This window comes from Chamaea fasciata, unplaced genomic scaffold (genome assembly GCF_029207755.1).
Source record: "Chamaea fasciata isolate MVZ Bird 193981 ecotype frontalis unplaced genomic scaffold, bChaFas1.0.hap1 SCAF_54, whole genome shotgun sequence".
Lineage (NCBI taxonomy): Eukaryota > Metazoa > Chordata > Aves > Passeriformes > Sylviidae > Chamaea > Chamaea fasciata.
This window is the reverse complement of record NW_027094139.1, coordinates 750,256-772,565: the sequence shown is the minus strand read 5'-3', so window position 1 is coordinate 772,565 and position 22,310 is coordinate 750,256. Positions and strand designations below refer to the sequence as shown.

General features: G+C 42.1%; 1 long non-coding RNA gene across 1 annotated transcript; it reads left to right on the top strand.

Moving 5' to 3' along the window:
- Window positions 1-1,037: 1,037 nt before the first annotated feature.
- Window positions 1,038-21,199, top strand: LOC136304161 (uncharacterized). Its single transcript, XR_010724404.1, has 3 exons — window positions 1,038-1,228; window positions 20,501-20,825; window positions 21,042-21,199. It is a non-coding gene; the product is annotated as an uncharacterized lncRNA (long non-coding RNA).
- The last annotated feature ends 1,111 nt before the right edge of the window (window positions 21,200-22,310 follow it).

Sequence of the window (22,310 nt, the reverse complement as noted above, 5' to 3'; positions counted from 1 at the left end):
TCACAAGAAATGTTGTGTGTACCTATTAGAGTTTTACAGTGAGTTAGGGATTTGGCAAAGGTGAATTGTTGAAGTTGAAAATAATTTTGGGGTGTAACAGATCAACCTCTGCATACTACAGATAAAAATACTTGCAAGAACCTTTCCCTTTTTCATTTATCATTATGCACACTGCTTCACTGGAAAAGGCCTCACAGGATGTGTTTGGAGAGGAGTCTGCTTTTCCATTAAACAACAAGGAATATTTTACTTTTGAAAGAAAGAGACAAAAACATGCCTTTTTTTTAAAGGCATGTTCTTAGTTATCAGATTAACAACATTTCTGAAGGGGTATTCAAGCAAGTGTTAAGTGTAAAACATACAAATAAATGTACTCTTACTTTCAGCAATCCTTTAAGAACTAGAGACTTATCTTAAAGCAGGATCACTTTCCTTCTGGGTGAATCACCTTTAGGTATTCCTCCAAACAAGCTGCAGCTGTCCCATATGACACTGGCAGGGGCAGCTGTGGGCTGTGGTGCTTCCCCAGGAGTTTTTGGCGGCTGACTCTTGCTTAGGTAATTTAGTAGTTGTGCTGCCACCTTCGGGATCCCCAAATGGTCTGTCTCCCACATGCCTGCATGTTGCAAGACTATATTTCTTTCCCATATGTTCCTCTTTTCTGTGCACGATTGGTCTTTGTACAGATAAAGGAGGGGTTTTAGCACTTGTTAATGAATTAACTAAATGGTGGATGTAGTGATGTAATCTATACAAAATGATTCTGTTAGATACTTTGGAGACTTCTGTTTTGCTTGTGTGATCTTTACTATTTGAGGGAAACTTTCAAACTCCTGATGGGCCTTGAGTGATTTTTACTTCTTGGACAGACCGTGCTTCTCTTGTCTTTCTACTTGTTGTCCCCTTAATTTTAGCCCCTAGAGGGCTAAACTTTCCAGTTTCATTAAATAAATCATAAATATTCCAGTTTATAAATAATATAGATGTTCATTGTATATTTTTATATAATTTAATTTTGTCCCCTACAGGGTTAAAATTTGGAGGGTGAGTGCTACTCTTCAGGAAAACCTGGTGATGGAACAAATGAGGTGCAGCTGGCATCAATCAAGGTTGCAGTTAGACAGAGTGGAAACACTGCAGTTGGACCAAGTGCCTTCATCAGAGCAGCAAGTTCCAGAGCTCCTTCACTGTGGCACCTTCAGGCTTGGTGGAAGGAGAACCTGAAACAGTGAGTGTAAAGCAACGACACCTGAGCTTGCAGAGTCTGTGGCTGAGTAAAATCTGGTCTAAGTTCTGTTGTTTTACAGAAGAAAAATGTTGTAGCTGATCTGTCAAACACGGCAGACTCAAAGTGAGGGCCTGGAAGTGACTCTGTAAGAAGAAATGGCTTATAAAAGAGGGTAAAAAAGTGTGAGCTGGCTGCTGAAGATTGATAGCAGAGATTTTTTTTTGTCTTGGTTGTCGCACTAGTGATTCCACGTGGTATGTTTGGATGCTTTTCAGTTTAGATTGCTATACAAGTATGAAGGTTGTCTTGCCCTCTCTTTGTTGGGCAGCTTTATGGCCATGATACTCAGTAAATGATGAGCTTTCTTTAGGTTGATTTATACTGTTGGCTGGGGATTATTTGTGGGGTTTTTTTCTGCTTGAGGTCTCAACCATTAACAAACAAACGTGTGCTGGACTTCAGCTTTGTGCATAAACCTCCAAAGTGGAAAAAGGCCTTTGATATTTCCTGCATTTCTGTTATAAAGTAGCTATAAGTGGTACAGTTTTGGGGGTGGGTGACTCACTTCTTGAGGATTTTATTTTTAGAAGTTGGATTTGACTTGGTTGATATTCCTTTCAGCATCTAGATTTTCTATTTGGGCATGTATTTTCCACGTTGACTTTAATGATCATAGTGTCAAAAAGTCAATATGCTGTTGTAGAAGTGAGAAGTTTGCCTGAGTGCTTGATTCCAGGGAGGAGAAATAGAAGAAAATAAGTAAATACTGTTGCAGTTTGTCTATTTAAAAGCTCTATTTAATATATTTTTTACCGTGTTGCTTGCTGAGTTTAATCAGAGTCCGAATAGATTTCAAAGCTTCTCTCCAGTTTTAGGAAGCTTGGAGATGGCAATTTCAAGATTATCTCATCTTGTTGGCGTGGTTTCTTTCTAGGAAGGCTAAATGGCACATCAGAATCTGCTTTGTTTTTCCAGAAGCATCAGTACTTCATGGTATTGTGGAAAAGTTCAAGTCATTACCGTGCCAGCCCGTCACAGTTAATTTTTTGGCAAAATGAATCCATAACAAGAAATGGTTTCAATCGATTTCTTCTGCAGATTCTGCAGTAGATGTGCAGATCTGTTGATTAGCTCAGCCTGTTGGAAGAGTGGGGTCTGCCCCATTTGTTGTCCTTGGGGACAGTCATGGCTGGGTTATTTCTGTGGGCCTGTCAGCTCACAAGGAAATGCCCTTCAGCTCTTACCCTGACTTAGATCAGCATGAGGAACATCATGACATAATAGTTATTTTTTAAAAATGTTTTTAATGTATTTGTCAACTTGTACTGCTGCTGCATAAATTCGTTAAGAGTCTTTATGGAATGCTGAGCACGGTTGTGGTCAGTGAGTTTTGCAGATGTGGACTGGTGGAATTGCAGTTTGCCCTGCAGTGTGTTTTAATCTCCTTTGTGAGTGTTTCCCCACCCCTCACCTGGCTGTAAGATGTATAAGTGCCTAAGTGAGCAGTTATTTACCTGTGGCAAGTCTGTTGAACCTAAACTCAGGAAATTGTGCACCTCCTGGCCCTATTTACCTTGATCTTATTCCATAAAATCTTCATGCTGATAATCTGTGCAGCTCAGAGGCACTGAAAGATGATCTGCAAACAGAGGGAATACTTGCTCTGAACTCTGTGGAGGCCCTCAGGAGTCATTCTGATTGATGTCTAGGGATTTCACAAGGATTTGACCTGCTTGATCTTGAGCTTGTAATTAATTGTCAGAGCTGCTATCAGCTTTAGAAATGGGTTTCTACTAACTGGCCCAAAATAGCCATGTTGGGCTTTGAAACTGTTGCCGTTTATGTGTGAAATCAATTGCACCAAGAGCATGTTGTTTTCATGAGTAACAAAAAGGATCCTGTTCTGTAATGTCATCCCATTTGTTAGAAAATGTAAGCACCTCTCATTTCACAAGGTTTTTTTTTTTTTTGTACACGGCAAGGATGCATTAAATTTAGTCACGTGCAGAAAGAAATCTGCAACTGGATACTCACTGTAAAGGCACTAGATATGTGTGATTTCTCTGTATTTTAACACTTATTTGAATACAATAGATGAAGCTGGTCAGATGATGAAAGGGCTCTTTGGCTATTGAAAGTCCTCTTGCCCTCTCATCTCTCCTACTGTCAGTGTATGCCTGCTAGTTAATAATAGCTTGACACTGGTATAGTTTCAAGCTATTTTTTCCCCATTTCCCTCTTGGTTGCAATAAAAAGAACAGGTTCTATTAGGGGAGCCTTTCTTCCTGCAAGTAAATGGGTGTTTAGTGAAGAGAAAATGCATGGCAGTGGTGGAAACTTAGCAGAGCTTCCTGCTCCTGCTGCACTGCTCATCATGCCATTTATCCATGGGGAAGTGTTGGGGGTTGGGTTTGTTCCTTCTTTCTCTGGGGAATTTTTTCCCCACGGGTTGCCAAGGGGACCGGGTGTTGGATACTTGAGAGTGCTTGGCTGAAACAAAGAGATGGACAAAAGGTGGAAGGGGGAGATAACGCAGGTAAAAGACACAGCTTGAGGCAGCTGCGTGCTTTTCTGCTTCCGGCGTTCGGGAGACGCGTGTCGGCCGCTCCTCGAGGATCTCAGCCGCCGCTTTTCTGCCTCGCCTTCGAGCTGCTTCGGCGCTGCTCCTCTTGCTGCAGCGTGACCCTGCACTCCCTGCGCTGCCGGGACATCCTGCCCCTGCCTGCCGGGACACCCTGCCATCCCAGCTACCAGCCCGGGACTTTTCCACTGTTCCAGCTTGGTGCTCTGAGGATCCTGCAGGGACACCGAAACCAAACTGCTCTGGGTTTTGTGAAACAAAGCCCTCAAGGTTCTTGGTACTGTTGTCGTTTGTCATTAATGCTGTAGTTGTTTGGTGGGGGGGGGAGTTTTTTTTGTGTTTGTTTGCTTTGTATTACATACTAGTAAAGAACTGCTATTCCTATTTCCCAAATCTTTGCCAAAGAGCCTCTGATTGTAATTTTACCTAGCAGATACCTGTCTTCCTAAACCAAGACAGGAAGGAGGGCAGTGTCTCTCTTTAGGATATCATGGCCGGACTCGGGGAGATTTACCTGGTGGTCCCACCCCAGAATGGTCCATAGGAAGCCTGGCAGGCTGCCAATTTCTTGCTTAGACCAAGGAATCTAAGGGACTAAAACCAGGAGAATATGTTCTGCCTGTGTTACATGGTAGACATGAGCAATGTGTTATCACAAAGATGTGACAGGGACCTCGTTAGGCCCAGCAGATGTTTTAGTCCTGGCTCTCACACTCTGAATGTGAGAGCTGGAAATATGCTGGAAGTGTAGTGCACATCCTCAGAGGACGGAAGGTAATTTGACAGCTCACTTCAACCCTCTTCAATAATGTTGACTCTTGTGGCATCTGTTTGTTGAGAATGTGGCTTCTCATGTGGAAAACCGAGACTTCTTGCAGTAAAAATAAGGATTTCTTTTCCTGATTTGGTTTTCTTTTTTTTTCTGGCTTAGGTTAGAAGAGAGAAATATTTGAATGTAGCATTGATGTGTTTAATTTCTAAGCTTTATTTGGAGACTTTGAAAAGGTGAAAATATGTAAGCAGTATTGAGGGAAGAAAGTGTTCTTGTTTGATGCATTAAACTGTTTTCTTTCTGAGAGTCTGTGTTTTTAGAGATCCCAGGCAGTACTTTTTCCTTTAGCAGTGCCAGAGTCCTGCTGTCTGTCTCAAGAGAAGCCAAAAAAGGTCAGATAAGAACTGTTTAGATAAGATAGGTGGCATTTCTGTCAGTTCTCACTAGCTGGTGAAGCAGATGAGGAGCTGCACAAAACTGAAAACAAACAAGTAATGTTGCTCTGTCCCTGTCCCCCAAGTCCAAAAACTCCTCTCAATGCCCTTAAGCGGCCGTCTTTGTGAAGGGAATCTTTTCTCTTGAGTGGAAGTTTAGAAAGTGTTTTGTTGTACTGGTTATGTTAATTCAGGCGATCTTTGTTTCACAAGACAGGAATTGAGAGGGCTGTCCTGCTCTGCATAATTACCTGTCACAGCAAAGAGAATATATTAAGATGGGAAACTGAGATTGGTGTAAAATTCTGTCTTACCTGCAAGATATATCAGCAGTGTGTTTGATAGAGCTTGATTGTATCCAAGATTCCAGGGGGCTCCTGGTGTCAGGTGAGAATCCTTCTTTACGGAAAGCACTTGGTCTTTTCCTGTTGATATTGGTGAGCCAAAAATACTATTTTTTGCTGCTTCTTGTAGCAAACCAAGTGTGAAATGTGAGATGTAACAGCGCTGCCTAAGGCTCTCTGGCAGCCTCATGCATTAGCCTGCTTTTAATATTGTTTGGTAAGATGACAGCACTTTGCTGCCGGTCTGTGAGGTATCCATGTAAGGTGGGTTATCTTTGCTCAGGTGCCTGGAGACTTGTTCTTACAAGAGATACAAACAATGCATTCGAGAATTTGGCACATCTGGGACATTTTATCTTGCTCTTGGAGAAAAAGGTCAAATGCTCCACAGCCTGTTTCTCTTAAATAGCAGAAAATCCCAGGCTGGATTGAAGATTTGACCCCCATTAAAATACATCGCTTCATGTCTAACCTAGCTATGGGGTTTTAGCTGTGTACAGAAATACATAACTGCAGATGAATATTGAAGTACTCCTAGTGTAAATAGAAATACGCAGATGCACATGCTAGGCATACTCATGCATGCCTACAGCTGCAGAGAAAATGTACAGCAGGCAAAGGACTTTCTGATACAATGAAATGAATGGCTTTATTAAGATCTTAGTTCCTCATTAAAAATGCTGAGAAGTAGAACTTGTATGAAAGACTGAAGCTGGGATTTCAAATTAATGTGTATGATAGTCAATATGAACTCAATTCTGAAACGTAAGAGTGTCTATGGAGATCTGTTGAACTGTATTCATATATATCACTGTTTTTTCTTGTCCCAAGTTTTTTTTTTTTTAAATTTGGGGTTGCCATTGCAGTTTTAGGAAGGTTAATATTTAGTGCAATTCAGAAGTCCTAAAGAAAACAATTGTTTTAATACAAGACATTTCTCCCATTGTTTTAAGAGGAAAAAATGATCTCGTGTCAATGGTATGGACTCTTATCCTCCTGCTTAAGTATTCAATTCTTTTGATTCTTCTAAATTTTCAGCATCACGTGCATATGAAATTGGTCTCTTAAGTGATAGGTATTTTTTGAAGGTTTGCTCAATTGTGCTTTCAGATTTTTCATTCACCTTCTGGTGGCTTGGCTGGGTCTGCATACACAAGTGCATGAACTGAACTATCATTAGCAAGTTCAGTTTTTCCTCTTGTACTCTTTGTGGCCTCTAAGTTTTTCTTGTCTGCTGTCTTTGCAAACCAGTTTTTCTGCAGGGTCACTTTAAATCACCCGGTGTGACAAATGTGTGCATGAGGGAATGTGTCTTGCTGGTTGTGGCCATCAAAATAGGTTTCACATGATAGAAATTTGATAGTGTATTTACAGTTCTCCAGTCTTGCTTTTGCCGGTGTCCTTGAGTTCAGTTTTTTAACAGTCTCAATGAGTTACTGACTAGCTGGCATTGGAAAAATTTGACTTTATCGTCAGGGGCCACTGTAGGCTTTGTTCTGATAAATACTTGTCCAAACATCCCCATTATTTTTTCTTCAAGACAGAAAATGTGACACAGGGTGCTGTGCCTGTTATCTCCCACCTAGACTTGTTTGGTTGGTGTTTTTTTTTTTTTTCCTTTGAGAGAAACTTCAACCTTTTTATTCATTGACCTGGTGAATAGTTTATCAATGTATTAAGGTCCTTTTATTAGTGTGGATTTTTTTTTGAAGTTTAAAATAAAAATCAGGGAAATATTCTAATTGTATGATTTCTATGGTTGGTTCTACTCCAGAAGAAAGCTTAATTGTTGAAATATTTCTGAGTTCCTGTGTTCTTATTTTTTGAGTAGTCAGTGCTAAGTCTTGAGCAGAAGCTTGCAGAAGAGCTGCAGGATTGAAGGAGAGCAGAAGTGACACAAAGTAAAGCTCTCTTGGGAGATCTTATGGAGGTTAAGCAAGTGCAGCAGGATTTGAGCAATGCTGCTTAGTCCACTTGTTCATGTGTGGATCCCAGGGTGGAAGAGACTGGAATTGGGAGCCAAGATCGCTTAGAGGTGTGTCTGTGAGAGAAGCCAACTGCAATCTGCTGGTTTCTGGTGACTTTAGAGGTACCTGTCCAGTGTTCGTCCTGTCTCGTACTGGAGCAAGCTATTGATCACCTGGCCAAAAACATTTTGCTGCTTTAAAGAACTTCCCCAAACTTTAGGGAATAGTGGGACTGTCATTAAGAAAGAGATGTAATTCCAAGCATTTTCTCTTGGTTTTAAATGCTGACTTCATGTTTTTTTTTTTTTTTCCCCTAAGAGTAGGAGAGCTTCATGTAAGTCTTGAAACTGCTGGTGGTTGATAGGCTTTTATTTATTTAATCAGGGCAGTGCATGTTACAGAACTGACAGCAAAGGGATCAGGACTAGAAATATTTTTTACTAGACATCAACATGCTGCTGTGCTGTTGGGAGAAAGTGGAGGTTGCTTTGCCAGCACCATCTGGGAGCCTCTGCTTGGCTGTATGGTAGGCAGACCTTTTGTGAATCAGAGAATTGCCTTTGGAATAAAGCCTCTTGGTGGCAGGTTTTTTTAATCTGCTGCACTGACAGAACTGCTCCATCTTGTCCTCTTAATGCAAGCGTGTGTGCCAAATCTGCCTGAAGGGATCTGTATCCAGGAGAGAAGGAAATGGTGGTGCCTCTGAAAGGTGCTTGCCTTCTTTTGCGAGACAAAATAAACTTTTGGTGGCTTTGTGGGGCTGCAGCCGGCACTCTTGGGTTATATATTCTTCTTATATGAATGTAGCACACACTTCAAATTTATTGTTAGAGGAAAGAATAGAAATGTTGGCTACAACTTACAGAGGGAAACAGCATATGCTGTGTGTATAATTGTCATTCTGCCCAAAAGATGTGTTGAAAATGTGCACTTTTTTTGTGTGGCGGGCAAAAAAAAACCCCAACCAAACATTTGTTAATCTTTGTGCTTTATGGGAACGGGTTACTCAGTTGTCCTTAATAGTTGTGATGGAATGACCAAGCAGATTGTGGGTAAAGATACTTTTGGGTTGAGGTGGTTACACAATTAAATGAATAAAAGGTGATAGTTCTGCATTGCCAATACGTCAAAAACTTAGAGCTTTGGTAGCAGAATTTTAATTAAATCCATAAGACAGTCTCGGCCGAATTAAGAAAGCCAAAATTATGCATCACCACTACTTCTGTCCATATAAGTATTATAATAAATGTAAAAAGAAAGTCATCACTATCATTCAGAATGCTAGGAATAGAAATTGGACAATAACCTGGCTGGCGTAAGCATTTATAGTTCTAAAAGAGCGGAAATAAATTTAAATCCTCTTCCAGGTTTAATGACCAGGCAAATATAGGGTAAAGTAAAACTTTGAAAGTTGTTATAAGTTGAGTTTTGTTGCGTCTTTTTAGTTCTTGAATATCTTTCAAAGAAAGTCAAATCTCAGAGCTCTGAGACCACCTGTAGCTACAAAGCCTTGAATCCTGTTTACTGACTCCCAAATTCAAATCTCAAATTTGTGTGGACTGCCTGAAGCCACGAATGACACAATGAGAGCATTCAGGCTCAAATACTGTCTGCTTTTCTCTAGCTCTAGGGGCAGATTAGGCAGCACTTCAAGTCCTGTTTCTGGTTTCAGTCCTTCCACTTTTCTAAAACTGGCTCTCCGTGCAAGTTGGCCACTTTGTTAATGACTCTATTGGAGTTCAGGCTGTCTTGTGGCAGTGAATGGTAGTATCTTCAGAGCACGAGCAATAAGGTTTTTTCTTCATCTTTTAAGTGTTTCAGAAAACATGTTGATTGAAATAAGCTCGTTGCCATCAGTGAGACAAGAGAGAGAATGGTGTGCTTGCAAAAGAAAACAGTGCTCAAATTTTGTACTGTTCAGTAGGTGTTTTCTGCAATTCCCTTCTTCCAAGTGGCCAAGGATCAGAAGAGAGGTCCTGACCTTGTGCAGTTTTACAATTCATAGATGTCCAGCATGATTGAGGATTTTGGAATTAAATGGCTTGAGTTTGCTAAGTTGTAATTGAGCTGTTGGATTTCGTTCACAAAACATAGTCTGGTCAAACAACTGACCCGTATTTTGGTTGGTTATTTGATGTTCTGAAAAATAACCTGCCTTGTGAAATGCAAAATTGAGGTCAAACCTTTCATGCGCCTCATTCAAAGGAGCTTTTCACTCAAAATCACTTGAATTGAGCCATGTCTTGGTACTGTGGGGAGTTTGTCTAGAGCTAAGGATTATGGTTTATTGTCTTTGAAATCTATTTTTCTGTTAAATTCTCAATGAATACCCTCATCTGAAAGTAGATGTAGTGGTGGTATTTACCGTTAAATTCCTACTTCTTGCTCAAAAGGTCTGTCTGAACTTCTCTATCTGGTATTGACAAAGTTTGCCTTTTTGTCTGAAAAGATCCTTCATAGCATTTGATTAGGTATTGTCCCTACCCCATCCCAATATAAGCTTGCAAAAAAAGGAGGTCAGAGAGAGCTCTTAGGGATGTGTTTCTCCTCCCTTGGAGTACTACCGTGAGAACAGTTTTTCATGTTTTGCTTCATTGCAGGGAGGTACTCTTTTGGGTAGGTTGTACAATGTGTAAAACCTTTCACTTCCAGGTATAATAACTATGGTAAGGAAAGAACAGTGAAAGGCAGCCCTGTTCAGTTCATGTCCTGGTCAGCACTGACAGTTGTGCTTCATGCAGATTCTCACTGGGCTGATGGGCTTTGGTACCAAAGCACTGGGTCTCTCATCATTAAACTATTGATTGTGTGACTGAACTACTCCCTGCTCTGGCTGTGCAGTTTGCTTTCTTGACAAATATCCCCTGCTCAGGAAAATGGGTACTTCTGAGGGAGCTGCTGCTGACAAAATAACTTCAGTTTCTTATCCTTTTGAAGTAAGGTTTCTTGAGAACCTCAAGGAAACAGTCTGTTTAACTTTTATCTCTTTGTAGACAGTAATGTTTAGTGGAGAGAAGTATTTCAGCCAGATGCCCAAGTGGTAGTAGTAGTTTAGGCTGTAAATTCATAAAAGTCACACCAAACCATGTGCTCTGTGTTGGTAACATCAATACCCTTGCTGGTTTCTAAAAAGTATTTGTATTTCTGGATAAAGAAAGAGCTTCTATGAAAGTTGACTCAGCTGCTTTAGAAATCTTGTTTTGCTTCCTTTGGATTCACTGTATGTTTTAGAAGCTCTTAGGAAGGGACATGGTACAATCTGGTCACGCTCATAAATAATTTGTAAATATACTTCAGGCGTAGAAGCTGGAGAATCACTTCCCTCTTTGGAGAGTGCATCTGATTTTGTATCAGGAGGTGGAAATAATCTGATGAGTGTGTTACTTGTGTGAAAAGGAAGTGTGCTGCCCTGTAGTGGAAAGATTGCTGTTCAAACATCTGAAGACCAGCCTTTCAACTGTTTGGAAAGTAAGATAAAGCAATTTTACAGAGATTTATGCACCTTGAGAAAAAGTAGATGTTGAAAAAGCACCATTAATATTCTATTACCTAGTAATCAGCAGTCATGAGGTAGAAAACCAATTTGTGATGCATTTTGTGGTCACAATTTTTGCAAATGAGCCTTTAGTAGCAGAGCTGGATATAAACCATTTCTGTCAGTGTCTTGGAATTGAGATTTGTGAAGTTTTATCTGTGGTGGGTTTTGTTACTGTTTTCTTACTTCCTCTGGCAACTTTTGTAAATTTGTGATACTCTAAAAGAAAGCACAGTTATCCCTATGTTTTCAAATGGACCAAGAGGCTTTTCGTTCATCTTTGAAAGGCTTATAGTAAAATGAATTTGATTGAATCTTTCAGGGTTTTTTTTTGTATGCACAATTCAGCAAAAAAAGTCTTGGTAATGAATTGCTATTTCTGATCCACAGGCTGTTTTTCTCCAGTCAGACAGTGGTTCAATACCTGCTTTAGATGTTTACAGATCAGTATATTAATGACACTCAACTGTGCATTTATTCTCACTGGAGCAGTGCCCATTCCTACAGAAATGCCAAGGAGAAACACCCAGCATAGAGCAAGCAAGACCAAATGTCAGTGGTCAGAAAGGGGGAACGCTTGAGAAAGTGCTTAAAGCTTTCTCTCCGGTCCCTTAAAGTGTGGGAGTGCCTTCCTGTCCTTTCCCAAATTCCTTGGTGTTTCAGGCACTATTGAAATCACTGATTTGGGTTTCGTGGTGAGTGATGGATTTAAACCTCCTGCAAACTAAACCTAAATGTCAGTCTGGGATAATGCAGAGAACAAAGCAAGTGAATTGTGGGGACAGCCTCAAATTGCTGATGTCCGCCAACAGAACTAGTCAGAGGGAAAATGTTAATTACTTAAAAAATTTAGTAATTCTATAAGCATAAAGGAGAAGCTGTTTTCAGAAAGGATTAAGCCGGTCTTTGAGATGGGACAATTACTAGGATGCTCAACAAAACCAGCATTTGAAAGAATTGTTTGACGTAGCAATGGCACTTAGGGTAGAATGCAGTTTTCTCTCATTCTGACAGTATACTGGATGTAGGAGGAACAGTGAAATTAAATGTGGAAAAATTTAAGTTAGTCACCTTAGCAAAAACAGTTTTCTGCACCCAAACAGAGGAATTTGTAATTCTGCATGGAATCCATGAGGGACTTTGCTCCCAGTACTTCCCCTTCTTAAAATGGGCACAGATATCGGGTAATATGGGCGTTTTAAACACTGGCTGGGTAAATCATCACACTCTACACAGAACAGCTCCTGTGCATCAGCTGCCTCATGGGAAGGGTCCCTGAGCAGCCACTGGCCTTTGTTCCTCACAGTTTGTGCTGTGGAGCTGCTGATGTGCAGATACACTTGTCTGGTTTTCTGTGAAATTCTTACAGATGTGGATCCTAGTGAGTTTGGATTACAAAAATAACTCGTTCCTTAAGCCATGTTGCAACTGATTTTAAACCTAACTGCTACCCTACATTGACATGTTTGTAAGGCAGCTGTATAGAGTACACTGAACAAGCAGAAAGGACATCCAACTCCAGAATTGCCGTTGTTATGCCCAATGGCATCCATGTTCACGTGCATAAACATAGTGTACAGCAGGTTATTTTCCATCTTGCTTTCCTATGGTCTGTAAAAATATTACAGTTTCTGGTTGGGACTGAGACATTTGAAAGCATCCACGTGGTTAGTGGAAATGAACGGCAGCTTTAATGACTAAGCCACTCGGATACTTGCTGGCTGGCACACTTACTAACATTTTATAACCAGTTTTAGTCCACTTCTCTTTATGGGAGTTGGGAGGGAGAGTAAAATTCAGGTGTATATTTTTTAAGGAGAAATAACTGATCAATAGGGCAGTTCAGTCAGGAACTTGAGAGAATTGCTCACCTACAGTTAAATTAGTTCAATGTGATGCGTAAAGCTTCATATGCAGTGAATGTCTTCTAGCAACACCAAACCAGGAGTGTTTCAGCTGGAGTATGAAACAGCTCAGTTACAATTATGTGCTGGTAAATTAGTGTCTCATCTTCAAAAACAGAGCTTTTGTTATTTATTTATTGGTAATACTTGGATGCTGTGTCATCCCGAAGTTGTGACACAGTTTGGAAATCAATCATTAGTGGACCTAGAGGTAGAACAGACTGCATGAGTTGTAGGACATGGCTGTGATTGAACTGAAGGGGGAGCAGTTTTTAGTGTAGCCTAATGACACCTGCAGTTGTTGGGTTTGGTGAAAATACACAGGTATAAATAAGCCCTTTTCTTAAGTAACTGAAAATTGCATAAATCTATATCTCCAAGTGTGCTGTATTATCCTACCACGAGTGATTTGAGGCTTGAAATAACAAGTATTTGTGAAATGGATTTAGAAAAGTTGCCTTATCACCGAATTTATATTTTTTTTCTCAAAGCCTTTGGCCTTTGGCATTGATATTTTATCACAGGGGAAGGTGTTTCCAGTAGGCAGTGCTGGTGTGGCTGTGCGTGCGGGTGTGTGCACACAGCCTGCTGTGGACCCTTGTTTGTTTTGCAGGTGTCCTGTTAGCTTGGCTGTTTCCTTCTCCTTCAGCTGTAGGACAGAATTTTCTCGTTGGCTTGTTCCCTCCTTAAACTGTCTTTCTCCCTCCTCTGAGGTGCTGCTGTGCTGCAGTCTCCTTGTGAGGTTTAACAGGCTGCAATTAGCCCAGACACAGAAGTCGGGGTTGTCTGGGGCAGCATGATTCCAGTGATGAAAAGGCGTAATAATAATTCCCCCTCAGTCCACTTGCACTTAGTGCTGTTTGATCCTGCGACTCAATCAGGAGTGGACAACATAGCTGTATTTTCCTGCTCACTTTGCCTGATTAGTGACTGATCTGATTTCCCCCATGTCTGTAATTAATTTTCCCACAGAAGTATGCTTAGGTTTATGGCTTAAATAATAAGTGATGGTGACTTGTGCTACTGTCTACATGTTTTAATCCTTTTCCACGTCTAGATGGACTAAACAAATGCATAGTTGTTGCATCTGCCCTGCTGTAATGATTACTGTGGTGAAGACTCTTTTTTTAATTTTTGTAAGCTGCTGTTTTATTTTGCAAGAAGTTACTGAATTACACCTCCAGAAGGCTACTAAAGTAAGAGGTTTATGGCTTTTATTGTCCTTCTGTTCTATGAACAGTTAATGGACAAGTAGGTAGAAAGTACTGAAAATTTGGGTTCTACTGTAAAAATGGCATCAAACCCAGTCTTTCCTGCATACAATTATTGAGGTGTATAGTCCTATGTAAAAAAATCCCAAGCATTAAAACCTGAAGCAAAATCCCCCAAGTCACGAGTAGATATTGAAGATAGAAGTGAAGGCAATTAATATTTGGGAGAGGCAGTGAATGCAGCATGATGAGCATGACAAAATGTCCTGGGAGTTGGGTGCGTGTAAGAGCCAAAACTGTGCTATTGATTTATACTGTGAGTTTTCTGGGTGAACTTGGAAAGAAAGGCAGTATTGTTGTTGGGAAATGTAAATTGCTGTATTTCATCTCTCTCTAAGGGAAAACTTGTCTCTTCAGGAATTTCCCATCCAGTATTTACAGCTGATTCTATCACTTCTGACTAAAGTTACTTTTCCAATTGTCTTCTTAGTCAATCTTTTTTAAAAGGTTGACTTTTTGCTAGAGTAGTTCAAGATGAAATGCTGTTTTGTGTGGTCAAAGATAGTTATGCTTGTTCTAGAAATTGTTTCATTTCCAAGGAAAACTTGTTGTAGGAGAATTTGAGTGAAATGACTATTTAAAGCTACTTGTCACAAGAGGAATTAGCTAGAGATTAACCTGTTGGAGCAGGACTTTTTTTTCTCTCAACTTCCATTTAGACTTCAATTTTATTATCCCTTGTTTTGGCATGAGTTTGTTTTCTTGTGTGCTTGCAGTTAATAGTGACATCTGACTTCTCTCAAGACGCTTAACCTGCTGTGTTAGAAGGAAAGAGAAATCTCTCCTGTTTCCATCAATATTGTATGGCTGATGAAGAAAAAGCAGTGGATATCCTATATTAGGGGGATGTATTTTTGTTATGCTGTTTCGCTGTTGGACTCATGTCTGTGTTGCAGTGTAGTTGTGAAAGAGATATATATTTATCCTTAAAATAAATAACTTTTAATATGCTGAAGTAAAAGTGAATTCTCATGCTAGGTCGTATCTATTTATCAGGGATAATTTGATTGGTAGAAATGCTGAACACTGATTATGTGGCTCCTCTAACTGCCAGTGGGTTTCTGTACCTTGTCCTATAAAGAAGGTAAAGCTGAGGATGCCCTGGTATATTTGAAATGCTACTGAAACTTAACAGGCTTCAGTCACAGCTTTTAGGAGTTGAAGGGAGGTACTTCTTTCCTAAAATGCCCTGTTCCATTTTACAAGTGGCATAAAGCATGAATGAGGCCAGGTCTGATAAAAAACCACCGTACTTAAAACTCTAGCAAGACCAAGTTCCTTTGCAAGTGAAGTTCTTGGTATGTGGTACCAAGACCTGCATTTACATGCTTAGAAAAAATCCTTTTTTTAAATTTATTTTTCTGTGTTTAGAAACTACCCTTGTTTTGCCACCCTAGTCAACATAGAACGGTGTTTTGTGGGCTAGGTGATTTTGCTATTAAAATCTCATGTTATTGTTTTAAATGTGTTGTATTGAACAAAATAAAGCATCTGGCTTTCAGCAATAATTTAAATAACAAATAGTTTATATACAAAGAACATTTCTTAAAATGCCTCCCTGAAAGTAGATGTCCCTAAATATTCAGGGAGACCTTACATCCTTTGTGATTAAGTAGTGCTGAAATTATTTCAAAACCTAAATTTTTGAAATGCTGCTGTAATTAATGATTAATAGGGAGCTTAAATCCAGCTCAGTACCTGCCTGAGAAGTGCCAGTGCTGCGTGGTTTTCTGTGTTTGCTTCTCCTAGCAATGCTTTTTGTGATCATGTCGAAACTGGAGGTAAACAGTTTACAGAAAAAATGGAGCCTCCTCCATAAAACTGCGGCACTGGGGAGATGTCAGGATACATCCAGTTTGGAAACAAGCCCTTGACTGTTAACAAGAACAAACAAAGCGTGTGACTCATGCCGTGCAGCTGGCGAGGGGGCTCAGAGACTGTGCAGTGATTCTCCCAGCCTGATAGCTCTGGCAGCTGGGCTGCAGCACATTTTTGGTGTGGATTTCCTATAGGGCCACGTTTATGTTGGAGGCGGTGCACAAGCTGCTGTGTGGACATCAAATTATTCTACTGGTTTGAGGATCAATGAGGTTAAATTAGCTCAGTTGCTTACTGCACGTTTTGTTGAGGTTCAAGCTGTCCAGGCTGTTGCAGTTAATAGGAGCAGCCCAGAATGCTGCCGGTTAAATGTGAGTTACTCACCAGGGATCCAGAGTTCATTATTGGAAGGAATAGGACAACTTTACTCCTGAAAAAGTTCAGCTTGTTGGGAATACTCTTCCCTGTGTTGTTTGAGGGGCAGAACTGGAGAGAGTATCATTGATCAGCAGCACAGCAGAATACCTTGATGATAGGTTTAGAGTGGATGTACTGCTCTCTTAATAGCTGTTGTACAGATAGAAGTATTGGTGATAAAATAAACTCCTTTGGGCCTTTGATTTGCATAAAAAATAATGTCCCGTTCACTAATGAAAAAATTATTTGGAGCTAGAGGGAAGTGAAGAGCTTGGAATGAGTATCTCTGCTTAAAAGCCAAACCAAGGTAAAGGCAGCCAACTGAAGCGTCTGTCAGAAGAGTTGGGCCCTGTTTGGGAACACCTGGAAGAGACGTTCTTTTTGTCTTAATCTTCTTCCCTTTCTTTTCAGAAATACTACTTTTAGAGCTATTCTGATAATACTTCCTAAGCCTAAGTGCATTGTATAACACATGGCATAAGTGATGAGAACATAGGCCATGGATCTGGTTCAATATTAAGGAGAGATTCTTGAATATACCACATTGGGCAATTCTTTCCATTTCTGGATCCTTGGCTTCTGTTGAATGGCAGTGCTACAATTGAGTGCAATTATGTGGGATATGTCAAATAGAAACTTTGACTCTGTATCACTAAATTAGGAAGCCAGAATAATACTGTGTTTTAGACTCTGTAAGCTTTCCTAAGCATTAATTTGGTTGGCACTGGGTGCTTGCTATGGTTTTTTAACAACAATTTGCCTTCTTTTTTTTGAAGTTCAAAGACTCTCCACGGTTTCTTTGTGGTTTTTTTGTTTGTGTGTTTTAAATTTTTTATTGTAGCTTCTTTGCTTTCCCATTTCTGTGCCTATTAAAAAATACTGAGAAGCTGCTGGAGAGCTTAGTGATCCATCAGGACAGTTGGTGCGGTCAGTGACAACAAAGCCATCACCTTTGCAGGTCAGACAGTTTGGAGAAGTGAGTTCAGGAAGCAACCTTGAACACAGATTGTCCTCCTTATAAAAATGATGTTAGTGAGGCTGATGGGGCTGACAGGCAAAGTCTGCTGAAGGCTTTTTTTCAGGTGTTGTCCCTTTGTCACTTCTTCATTGATGCTCACGTGGGAGATGCTGTTAGTTATGTCTAACTCTTCAAATGGGTTGGGAAGGTCTTCCTTTACTAAGTCTTTGTGATCTCTTCTCTTACCTGTTTTACCTCATCAGTCCAGAGTGCTTCTGGACCAGAAAGCAGATATCCCATAGAATGGATGTACAAAAGGAGCTGGGCAGAGGTTTTCTGGTGAAATAGGATTTATCTGGAGTGGGGAAATGTGATTTCATAAAAATGGGAGCTTGTTTTGTAGACTTCATTTCAGTGAAACTTTAAAGAGGGCAACCCTGCCACTCTCCCAGTTCCAGACTGTCAAATGTAGGAGGAGGGAAAGGGGAAGAGATCAAATCTTACATGTCATGCTTCTAGTTAATGCTCTGGCTTATTAAACCAGACTCTTGCATATTTCCTGGGGGTACATGAGAAGCAACCTAAAAACTCTGCACTCCTTTGGGAATAGTGGCCTTTCTGTGACTCGTGGAACAACTTCTGATCCTCCTGAATTTCATTCCATGTGAATGAGGGCAAGATAAAATCTCGGGCAAAAACTTATGGAATGTTGGAACAGCTCTGTTAAAAGCTCAGTAATAAAAAGTAATAAAACCTTGGGAGCTTTAGTTACAGCTTTTCAAAAGTTGCTTAACACTGTTATATTTTAATTGATATTGACTTGGAAGGAAATGTTTTCTGAATAAAATTTAGCATATTCTTAATATTTGCAAAAGTCTGTTGGCCTTTGTAGCCACAAGGGCACAACGCTGGATCATGTTCAGCTGCTGTAACAAGCACCCCCAGGTCCCTTTTTGACTGGGCACTGTCCAGCAATTCTGCCCTTTTCCTGTAGTACTCCAGGAGGTTGTTGGGAAAAAAAAAAAAAAAAAAAAAAGAAAAAGGAAAAATAAAAAGAAAAAAAAAAGAGGAGGAAAAAAAAAGAAAAACAAGCAAACAAAAAAACACTGGCCCATGCAGCAACCCACTTGGATGTGTCTGCAGTCCTGGAAGCTTGAGTACCCTTTTTTCTCCTATGAATACACCTTGAGCTTGTTTGGGGGTGGTCTCACTTCCACGTGTCTGCAGTCCTGAAGGTTTGACTACCCTTTTATCTCCTACAAATGGACCTTGAGCTTCTTTTTGGCAGTCTAACTTCCATTTGTCTGCAGTCCTGGAAGCTTGACCACCCTTTTTTCTCTATAAATTGCACCTGCAGCTTCTTAGAGGGGTGGCACTTTCATGTGTCTGCTGTCAACAAGCTTATGGTCAATTTACAAATGGAAAAATGGTAGTCAAGCTTCCAGGACTGCAGACAGAGAAAAGTGACACCCCCCAAAAAAAGCTCAAGGTCCATTTGTATGAGAAAAAAGGGTAGTCAAGCTTCCAGGACTGCAGACACATGGAGGTGAGACCACCCCAAACAAGCTCAAGGTCCAATTTTTGGAGAAAAAAGGGTAGTCAAGCTTCTAGGACTGCAGACATATGGAAGGGAGACCCCCTCCTAAACAAGTTTAAGGCTTATTGTAGGAAAACATCAAGTAGTCAGGTTTTAGGATTGCAGACACATGGAAGTGAGACCACCCCAAACAAGCTCAAGGTCCAATTTTTGGAGAAAAACAAGGATAGTCAAACCTCCTGAACTGCAGAGACATCAAAGTGAGAACACCCTGGAAGTTTTGCTCCCCGTTTTTCTCCTACAAATGGACCTTGAGCTTCTTGTTGGGGATCTCACTTCAATGTGTCTGCAGTCCTGGAAGCTTAACTACCCATTTTTCTCCTACAAATGGACCTTCAGCCTGTTTGGGGGTGGTCTCACCTCCATGTGTCTGCAGTCCTGGAAGCTTGACTACCTTTTTTTTTTATTATAAATGGACCTTGAGCTTGTTAGGGTTTTATGGGGAATAAAATCTCAAAACAGAAGGTTCATATAAAGTGTCTACTTAAGTAATCACAGTGTTCCGTGTTGTAAATGTTTGTATCAATTGTTAATGCTACGTCACACCTGTACCCTTGTTAATGCTCGTAGCTGCTCATGCCCCATTCCGTAGGGGCATAAGTTACTGTTCCACGTTTACTAGGTTAAAGACATATTTAAAGACTTATCCATTTGTATCCGTTATTGTTCCCAGTTTGCATGTGAATAAGTTCATTTGTATACCTTTACCGCTCTCCCTCACCCCCCATTTTGTAGCGGTGTCCATTTTGAAACTGTCTCCTTCCCGTGGGGCCGTGCTTCCGCTGCTCCCCTCACAGCCCTGACGGCGACACACAAACCAGAGAACTCCCTGGGACTGCAGTGCCCACAGGAAGTGGAGTGGACACCTAAAAACCGGGGCAGCGGCTTGAAGCCAGCGCGCCCGTCCCGCCCGTCCGGCAGCGGCGGCCGCGCCCTGGGGAGCTGCTGGGAGCCGCAGGGCGGGCGCCTGCGCCCCTCCCGCCCCGCCGCCGGCCGCTGCCTGTTGGCCGCGCTCCGGCGCCTGATGCGGAGCAGGAGGTCGGGGCGGTCGCGGCGATACCAGGGGTTCGCGTAGTGGCGCCAGGCGCCGGCATCGCCAGGCTGGCCCGGCACCTAGCGGCAGCCGTAGCGGTTGAGCTGGCGCAGGAAGTTGCGCAACCGCGTGGCCCGGAAGGTGTGCGGGGCCGGCCCCTGGGAGCCGCCCGGGCCGAGCGGCTCCCGCTCCAAGAGGGAGCGCTCGATGAGCAGCCCCCGGGCCTGGCTGTCCCAGCGCACGGAGCGGACGCGGGGGCTGTTCGCCAGGTGCCACAGCTTGGCGGGGAAGGTGCCGGCGCTGAGCCCGGCGGGCAGTGGCAGCTCCGCCATGGCGTCCATCGCCGACTGTGGCCACAACGGCCGGAGGGCAATGGCCGCGGCTCGGCTCGGCTCAGCACAGCTCGGCTCGGCACGGTAGGGCACGGGAAGCTCGTGGCCAGGGCGGGCTCTGGGAGCAGTGGTGGACTCTGTCCCCACGCTGCATCCTGTACCTGAGTCACCGTCGGTGACGGAGGAAAAGGACATTGCTTTGTCTTGCCTGGGGAAAGGATGAAAAGGGGACATGAGAAAGCATTCTTTTGGTCACCTTTTCAGCAGACTAGCTGTTTTTTTCTCGCCATCTCTGCCTGTTTTTTGCAGAGTTGGAACATCTCTCATGATTTGGAGTCAGCAACAGCAGCAGGAAGGGGCAGTGATTTTGTCAGCATTGTCATCAAAACGCTAGTGCTGCCCCATGGATGGATGTTGCTTGATGCAAGGGATGAAAGGCCTTCACTTGTAGGGAGCTCACACCGGTGTCTTCCCAAAGGATGTTGCCATTTTCTTTCCTCAGGAATCGCTTCTTCTGTTTTTCCCCCCATCTGGGGAGATTTCCAATGCAAATGCCTCCTGCAGCCAGCTCCTGCCAATGCAGACTGACAAAGATCTTGCAATGGACAGAGACTCCCTCGGCTGGTGTGGAGAGGTGAGGGGGCAAGGTTTGTCCTTTAGTCTTGAAGTCTTGTTGGGGAGCTGATTGTGCTTTGGGGGACTGACAAAAATGATGTGTCCTGAAAGACCACAGAGACTTTGGGGTTGTCATGTTGGGGCAGAAATTTCTGTCTGAGAACTTTTTGAAATGCTTCATTTATATATATATATATAATTTTTTTTTTAATTTTTTTTTTTTCCCCCTCTGCAGAGAACCTTTTTGTACCTTTTGGGGAACTTCCCTCTGCTGGTCTCCCAGATCCGGCCGTTTCCCAGGGTTCCTTCCCAAAGTGAGGAGTAGCCCATGGCCTCCACTCTCCAGCTGGAACAGAAAGAAGCACAGAGCTTGCTATTGCAGGAGAAGAGCTTCTCTTTCCTGCCGGCTTTCCCTTTGAGGCAGGTTGGTATGTGCTCATTTGATAAAGGGTGGTTTAACATCGGGAGGAGTTGCATTTCAAACTGCTCCAGCCTCGAGCTCTTGTGTGGGTATCCTTGGACAAAAGGCCTCCCTGTGTGAGCTCCCAGTGGGCTGGTTCAGTAAGGAAGTTGATATTTCAGGCTTGTGACTGCTGAAAGCAGTTGGTTTCTGGAGGTGTCCGGAGCTGGGAGCGACGACTTTTCTCACCTGGCTGCAGAAAAGGTAGTTGGAAAGTGGGGATTGCACTTGCAGAGATGGCAATCAGGGGTGTTTTCCGAGAAATGGGCTGGCAGAGAGGCAGGTCTTGTGCTCAACTGGCTGTGTGTTTGTTTTGGTGGTGGGGAGATGTTGTAATGAATCAGCCGAGACTCCATATCCTTCATGCCGATAAAGCCAATTCTTTATTCACATCACTTATTTTATCCAGTTTTCAGGGACCTCATGTGCAGCACCCATTGACTGGTAGTTTTCTTACTGCCTCATTTATTGGTCAGAAGGTCATTTGTGTGTATGTGCTAAGTTTCAGGTTGTTTCCATTTTTCCTTGGTGGGTTCTGATGGAACAGAGCTAATATTTATGCAGATGCACTTGTTTTTCTCCCTAAGAATAGGTTGTTGTGTGAACAAACTTCTCTTTCTCTAAACAGTTTTCAACTGGGAGCTTGCAGGCTATTGCTAGCTGCTTAGCTGAAGTAGCATGGCCTCATCCATATTCCATAAGACCTTTCTTTAATAACATTTTTTACTTGTCTGCAACAGGGAGAGTCACAGACACAGACACAGACACCAGCTGAAGCAACAGTGTAATTTACTATCATGCAGGAGTGCAAAGGCAAATCAGAAAAGAAGAAGGTAAGCAATGCACCTTATCACTGGTACAAAAGGTTGCCTCTAGTGATTAAGAAAGATACATCAGCAGACACCCTTTTTATTTATCCTTCATCCAGATCCACTCATCAGGTGGGGAAAGCTGTCCCAGCAAAGCTCGGGAAAGTCACTGCGAGGAACTAGGAAATCCTACACTGCCTCCCCCTTTCTTGGCCACCAGGCTTCTGACTGCACT